Here is an 8,342-nt window from a genome sequence, read left to right as displayed (position 1 = left end):
TTCTGGAGAGCTCCCACTCGAGTGCTTAAGCATAAAAATCAATGCTGACACCCCTGTAATGATCAAATCTATCTCCACCATGTTCTAAGGCAGTGTATTCTGGATCCTAACCACTTGCTGGGGAAAAATGTTTTTGCTCATGTCACCTTGTATCATTGTACAGTGATCCTCAGCCCTTCTGCCAGTGGGAACAGCTTTTTTTTAAAAACTATTCCATTCCGACCCCTTACTTTGAACATCCCAAGCAATCTTTTCAAAAGGAGCTTCACCAATCTGTCCTCGTTCATTCTCAGAACAATTCTTGTTAATCTTTTCTGTGGTTTCATATTGCCTTCATGTTCTTCCTTAAGCAATGTACAAAATTGGGCATAATGCTCCAGTTGACACGAAGGCAGTGTTTTGTATTGGTTCACCATAGCCTCCTCAGTTTTGTATTCACTGCCTTTTATAAAACTATCCGTCATGGAGGCCCTCTTTTATGTATTTTTTCAACTAGTACCACCAACCCTCAATGATTTGTCCATGTATATTCACAGGTCCTACTGCTTCTGCACCTCCTTTAGAATTGTATCTTCTTTTTATTGGTTAAAAAAAGGAAAGGTAATATATCATCTTTTTCTCAAGTTTCATCTTTCATCTGTCCATACATTTCATCATATGAAATTTTGAAATTATCCTGTACACCCAAGTCCAGGGCATTGATCATGAATTTATATAATTGATTTGGACATGAACATAGTTAGGGTTAGTAACTTTGCAGGTGACACCAAAATTGGAGGTGTTGTGGACAGCAATGTTATGTCAGAGTACAATAGGATCTTGATCAGATGGGCCAATGGGCCAATAAGTGCCAGGTAGAGTTTAATTTAGATAAGTAGGAGAGTCTGCATTTTGGAAAGGCAACTCAGGGCAGGATTTCTACACTTAAAGGTAAGGTCCTGGGGAGTATCCTATTTGTCAGCTTTTGGCCTATATCCCTTTAAACCCTTCCTATTCATATACCCATCCAGATGTCTTTGAAATGTTGTAATTGTACCAGCCTCTGCAACTTTCTCTGAAAGCTTATTCCATACACGCACCACCCTCTCTGTGAAAAGGTTGCCCTGATGTCCGTTTTAAATCTTTCCTTCTCACCTTAAACCTATGCCCTCTAGTTTAAGACTCTTCCACCTGGGGAAAAGACCTTGTATATTCACCCTATCCATGTCGTTCATGAATTTATAAACTCTATAAGGTCACCCCTCAGCCTATGACGCGACAGGGAAAATAGCCCTAGTTTCTTCAGTCTCTCCCGAAAGCTCAAACCTTCCAACCCTGGCAACATCCTTGTAAATCTTTTCTGAACCCTTTCAAGTTTCACAACATTCTTCTAATAGCAGGAAGATCAGAATTGCACGCAGTATTCCATGACGTTCCAAATGTATACTCGATGCACGGTCCCATAAATCAACTGTGACTCCACTTCTACGGAACTATGAACCTGTACTCCAAGATCTCTTTGTTCAGCAATATTACCGAGGACCTTCAGTCAGGATTTTAAAAACTGAACAAAAACAGGCAACTACGATTGGTGCTGAAAATGCTGTGGCCTTTGACAGTTGGGCTACTGATGTAATAAGTCCAACACATGCTTTAAACTTATCCTTTGTATTAATCTTCAATTTGAAGTAGCAAGTAACATATACACCACACAATGCTGGGCTATGACCATCTCCAATAAGAGACAACATAACCACCACCCCTTGACATTCAATGGTTTAACTGGGAGAAAGTGAGGACTGCAGATGCTGGAGATCAGAGTCAACAAGAGCATTCCTGCTGAAGAGCTTATGTTTGAAACGTCAACATTCCTGCTCCTCAGATGCTGCCTGACTGCCTGTGCTTTTCCAGCACCACACATTTTGAATCAATAGTGTAGCAAATACCTTGGAGTATTGACCAGAAACTCAACTGGGCTCACCATATAAACACTAGCTATAAGAGCAGGTTAGAGGTAGTGAGTAACTCACTTCCTAACTCCCCAAAGCCTGTTAATCATCTATAAAACACAAGTCAAGAGTGATGGAATACCCCCACTGGTCTGGATGAGGATAGTTCCAACAAAACACAAGATGCTTGACACCATGCAGGATAAAGCAGCCTACTTGATTGGCACCAGATCCACAAGCATCCATTCCTTCCACCACTGACAATCAGTAACAGCAGTGTGTATTATCTACAAAATGCACTGCAGAAATTCACCAAAGATCCAAACACGTGATCACTTTCATCTAAAAAGACAAGGGCAGCCCATTTTTGGGAACATGACCACCTGCAGTTCCCCTCCAAGCCACTCACATTCCTGACTTGGAAATATATAGTTGTTCCTTTAATGTCATTGGGTCAAAACTTCTGAATGCCCTCCCTCAGGGCATTGTGGACCAACCAACAGCATGTGATTTGCAGCAGTTTAAGAAGGCACATTCTTGTGCCTTCAATCTAGAAAGGGGCAAGAAATGTTGGCCAGTCATCAGTATCTAGATTCCATGAATTAATAGCAAAAAAAGGAGTCTCAAGACTTGCCTCAATCTGTGGTCAGGTGATCACAGCAGTTAATTGAGGTCTGAAAATTGAATATTGAGAGTCCGGTTTACCATTACCATAATAATTTAAATATATTTTGAATACTTTGATTGATTATCAGGCTCTTCTGAAAAGGGAAGTGAGGCATTGAATTCATTGGTATTGTGTATGTAATCATGCGCTCTAGAGTATTTCACTAAATAAATAAACTCCTTTTATTCTTTCAAGCATTTCAATATCCTATTTTAAATAAGTCATTTAGACGCTGGCTTGAGTTTTATATTGATTCCAAGTCCACAGATCTGAAAAAAATGAAGCTTCTTTGATTGAAATTCCTTTAAGCCTTCTTAAAAAAACAAAAATATGACTGGTCTTTTAGCCAGGCAACTTCAAAGGCCCTAATACATAAAGCTTTTTAGGATTTATTTACTCAACTGTGCAGTGTAATCACTTTATGAATGCTTGTATGATTTCCAGGCTTTAATAATCAATCTAGTTCAGCAGTGGTTGTTGACACAGCTGTGACCAGAAGTCTGTGCTTTCTTTGATTATCAGTTTTATGCACAGCAATAGAAACAAATCAGTTGAAGAGGTTTTAGATTGGCAATTTGTTTCTTTTGACAGATTAATGAGCGCTTGAAATGAAATAATTTTTTCAAAGGAAGTTTCAATAATTGTTTGGTTGATAATTTCTAAGTAGAGTTTCTCAGAGGGTCTTTTTAGTTTCAATGGGAGTTTGACTGGTTTAAAAAAATTTGGTTTTCCAAACCTTCTCCATGTCATCATATAACTTGTGTTCAGTTATATGATGATACTGAACGAGTAGGTATGAAGGATGCATGAGGATATGCAAGTGGCATGCAAGGGGCACTGAGGAGGAATAAGGGATAGGGGGAGTGAGAGAGGTGAGTGCTAGAGGGCCTAGCAATCATGTAGATATAGGCTCATGTCCCAGTGAATGGAGGTGAGCCTTCTAATATGCCAACCGCAGCACCTGCTTGCCTCTGTTCCTACCTTGAAATTGTACTGGCAAGTGTTCATTTTGACTGAGCCTGACGCAAACCTAGAACAGAATAGAATAAAATCCCTACAGTGTGGAAACAGGCCCTTCGGCCCAAGAAGTCCACATCGACCCTCCAACGAGTGACTCATCCAGAACTATTCCTCTACTATCCTATATTTACCCCTGACTAATGCACCTAACCTACACACCTCTGAACACAATGGCAATTTACCATGGCCAATTCACCTAACCTACACATCTTTGGAAGGTGGAAATTCCTCATAAATAGGCTGAATTTCAGAAGGGAAATGCCCAGACACTCAAGTCCCAGTTCAAATGAGAAAATCCACCCTTAATGTATGATTTATTTGCAGTGTGATGTTTACAAACTTGTTATTTTCTTGACTGTTGAAATTGGATTGACATGCAATATAATTTTTCTGTGACAAAAATAACCATAAAATGTGTAGTAAGTACCTCCCAAATATTTCCACTACTTTCATGTATATGTCAAAGCTGCAATTCAAACAATTGAAGGTATGTCTTTGATTAGATGGTCTGTGTGTGTGTGTGGGCGTTTTTATTTTGTACTTTCTCCAGTACTCTTTAATCCACCCTAGATAGTGAACTCAGGAAGTACTGCATGAATACCATAGAACAGTGACTAGTTCACAACATGCAGACTTCTGTCAACGTAAGTATCCATGCACTCAGCCATTACATTAAGATTGGTATGTATATGAATGGATTTTGTAGGCAAGGGCAGATTGATTTTGGCCAAGAAAGTATAGCAAATCATAGAACACTGAAATAAAAACAAACATAAGTGCTGAAAACATTTAGGCAACATCAATGGTATGGTGAAGGGTGGAATTCTCCTAACCATTTGTGAGTCAGTTGGGAAAATTGGGCGAGGTTGGCAGTATTGAGATTCTCAACATTGCAAATCAAATGTTTCATTCTCCAACCCAAGTATTGAACAGCAAGATAGGCATCTCGCCACTTACAAGCAAGATTCTATTTGCCTTCATTTGCATGAATTAACATATCATTATAAATTAACTGATATGCAGTTACACATTCTGCCAACGGCTGGATAGAAACTAGACAGTGACAATTCTTGGTATGGAAGTCAGACCAGTTATTGTACAACTCCAACTCACTGCTCATTCCATTAGCCATTCATTTTGGTTGGTAGTCACTACCATGTCATGGCGCAATCTCAGTAGCCAACTGCACTTCCCATCCACGGATGTTGGCAATGGACTTACCTCGCTGCACTCTCAAGCCAATCTCCAATTCACTTACAATACAATTCTGCATGTCAAATCTGTAAAATTGGTGCAGTATCCAACTGTTTTAGGATACAAATCCTGGTTTACCAGCAATCATGACCATCACGGATTGAAGATAGTCATCTTTGTGTAATAGAAATAAACATAGGACAACCTTAAAGGTCTTGCCTTAGGGCCACAATTCACAAAAACAATCCATAGGCTACACAACACTAATGGAACTAATTTCCTGTCATAGAGTCATAGAGATGTAGAGCATGGAAACAGACCCTTCGGTCCAACCCATCCATGCCAACCAGATATCCCCACCCAATCTAGTCCCACCTGACAGCACCCAGCCCATATCCCTCCAAACCCTTCCTATTCATATACCCATCCAAATGCCTCTTAAATGTTGCAATTGTACCAGGCTCCACCACATCCTCTGACAGCTCATTCCATACACATACCACTCTCTGTGTAAAGAAGTTGCCCCTTAGGTCTCTTTTATATCTTTTCCCTCTCACCCTAAACTTATGCCCTCTAGTTCTGGACTCCCGAACCCCAGGGAAAAAACTTTGCCTATTTACCCTATCCATGTCCCTCATAATTTTGTAAATCTCTATAAGGTCACCCCTCAGCCTCTGACGCTCCAGGGAAAACAGCCCCAGCCTTTTCAGCCTCTCCTTATAGCTCAAATCCTCCAACCCTGGCAACATACTTGTAAATCTTTTCTGAATCCTTTCAAGTTCCACAACATCCTAACCAATGTCCTACACAGCTGCAACATGATCTCCCAACTCCTGTACTCAATACTCTGACCAATATCAAAGCATACCAAATGCTGCCTTCACTATCCTCTCTACCTGTGACTCCACTTTCAAGGAGCTATGAACCTGCACTCCAAGGTCTCTTTGTTCAGCAACACTCCCCAGGACCTTACCATTAAGTGTATAAATCCTGCTAAGATTTGCTTTCCCAAAATGCAGCACCTCGCATTTTTCTGAATTAAACTCCATCTGCCACTTCTCAGCCCATTGGCCCATCTGGTCAAGATCTCATTGTAATCTGAGGTAACCCTCTTCGCTGTCCACTATACCTCCAATTTTGGTGTCATCTGCAAACTTACTAACTGTACCTCTTATGCTCGCATCCAAATCATTTATGTAAATGACAAAAAGTAGAGGGCCCAGCAACGATCCTTGTGGCACTCCACTGTTCACAGGCCTCCAGACTGAAAAACAACCCTCCACCTCCACCCTCTGACTTCTACCTTTGAGCCAGTTCTGTATGCAAATGGCTAGTTCTCTCTGTATTCCATGAAATCTAACCTTGCTAATCAGTCTCCCATGGGGAACCTTGTTGAACGCCTTACTGAAGTCCGTATAGATCATATCTACTGCTCTGCCCTCATTAATCTTCTGTTATTTCTTCAAAAAACTCAATCAAGTTTGTGAGACATGATTTCCCATGCACAAAGTCGTGTTGACTATCCCTAATCAGTCCTTGCCTTTCCAAATACATGTACATCCTGTCACTCAGGATTCGCTCCAACAACTTGCCCACCACTGAGGTCAGGCTCACTGGTCTATAGTTCCCTGGCTTGTCCTTACCGCCCTTCTTAAACAGTGGCACCATGTTTGCCAACCTCCAGTCTTCCGGCACCTCGCTTGTGACTATCGATGATACAAATATCTCAGCAAGAGTCCCAGCAATCACGCCTCTAGCTTCCCACAGAGTTCTCGGGTACTGGGGATTTATCGACCTTTACCTGTTTCAAGACATCCAGCACTTTCTCCTTATAATCTGGACACATTTCGAATTATAGGTATTCACAAACATGCTCTTATTTGCAATGTTGTGTTTTTTGAGTGATGTGGGGATGGGAGAACATTATTAGTCATCATACCTACTGTATTCATTTGGATATCATTATAGGTCTATGTAGGGGCATTTTATTGCACTCCACTGTCCCACTGTATGGAGGATTAGCTCTGTTATCATTTATGAGTGGCTGCTTACATTAATAAAAAGCTGTTCCGTTTCTTATATTCCTAATATGATATTGGAAGAGTGGTGAACGTATCCACCTAGAGTAGGGATAATCGTCACGTTGCTATGTTGCAACAAAGACACAACTGAGGATCAGCAGGAGCATCAGCAAGCCCAGGACCAACAGCAACTTCCAGCAGATACTAAACAGCGCCCACATGAAGAAGTGTTAGCTGAAGGTGGTGTCGGGATCTGCAAGATGTACAGGAAGCCCAGAGCCTATCGTCTTAAGTACCATTTCCTCCAGATGAGTAACAGGCAGTCTTTAAAGAGTCATATAGCATGGAAGGAGACCCTTTGGTCCAATTCGTTGATGCCAACTATGTTTCCCAAACTAAACTATGTTCCCCATTTGCCTGCATCAAGTCTACATCCTTCGAAACCTTTCCTATTCATGCACCTGTCCAAACGTCTTTAAATGTTGTAACTGTTCTTGTCTCTACCAATTTCTATGGCAATTTGTTCCATATATGCACCACCTTCTGCGTGAACATGTTGCCCCTCAGGTCCCTTTTAAATCATTCCCCTCTCACCTTAAACCTATACCCTGTAGTTTCGGATTCACCTACCTAGGGAAAAGATCTTGGCTATTCACAATATCTCTACTTCCCTGGTTGTGTAATATGGATGATCACCAGTCCCGGCATGGTTCAGGTGTAGGTAATCCCAACAATACAGATCTCACTTTCCCCAATATGTGTGCCAGTACCCACAAATCAGCATCCATTTCTCCCACACCTGTCTTTCAGGCAGTTTAATATGAAATTTTATTCTTTTAAACATGGCTGACACAGTAATCCAGATAATTCAGAATGAAACACAGAATCTCAAAATTGTCACCACACCGAAGAAGACTATTCAGACCATTGACACTTCACTGGATCTTCAAACAGCATCATTACTCAGTGATTCTGTTGCTCACTCCCCATACCCTTGCACATTATTTCTTTCCAAATAATCATCCAATTTCCTCTTGAAAACCTCAATTGAACCTGGCTCCACCACATTTCCAGGCAGTGCATTTCATACCCTCAATATTCACTGTATGAAAACGCCTTGCTCACATCACCTTTACTTCTTTTGCACGTCACTTTAAATCTATGCACTCTTGTTCTTTGTACAAACCTTTGAGATTCTGCTTCAGAATTTAGCAATTAATTTATCACATTTCCTCAGCTGAACCTCGTTCCTAGATCTACCTATGTCATCAGTACTCACATATGTACCATGACCACTTGATCCTTCCCTTCCCATTGCATGTTCTTCTCTGCCTCACACCAGATCAGATATCCTCAGTCCCAGCACGAAGCAGACTATACAACTGTCTCGACTCAAGTTCTTTGCTTCAGAGGACAGTGTAAATCGCTATCACTTCCTGTCCTGTACTATCATTACATTCCTTTGTGCTACACCATGTTGAATGACTTCCTTTACCATGGTGCCATGGCTAG

This window comes from Hemiscyllium ocellatum, chromosome 1 (genome assembly GCF_020745735.1).
Source record: "Hemiscyllium ocellatum isolate sHemOce1 chromosome 1, sHemOce1.pat.X.cur, whole genome shotgun sequence".
NCBI classification, from domain to species: domain Eukaryota; kingdom Metazoa; phylum Chordata; class Chondrichthyes; order Orectolobiformes; family Hemiscylliidae; genus Hemiscyllium; species Hemiscyllium ocellatum.
Note: the sequence above shows the minus strand (reverse complement) of the source record.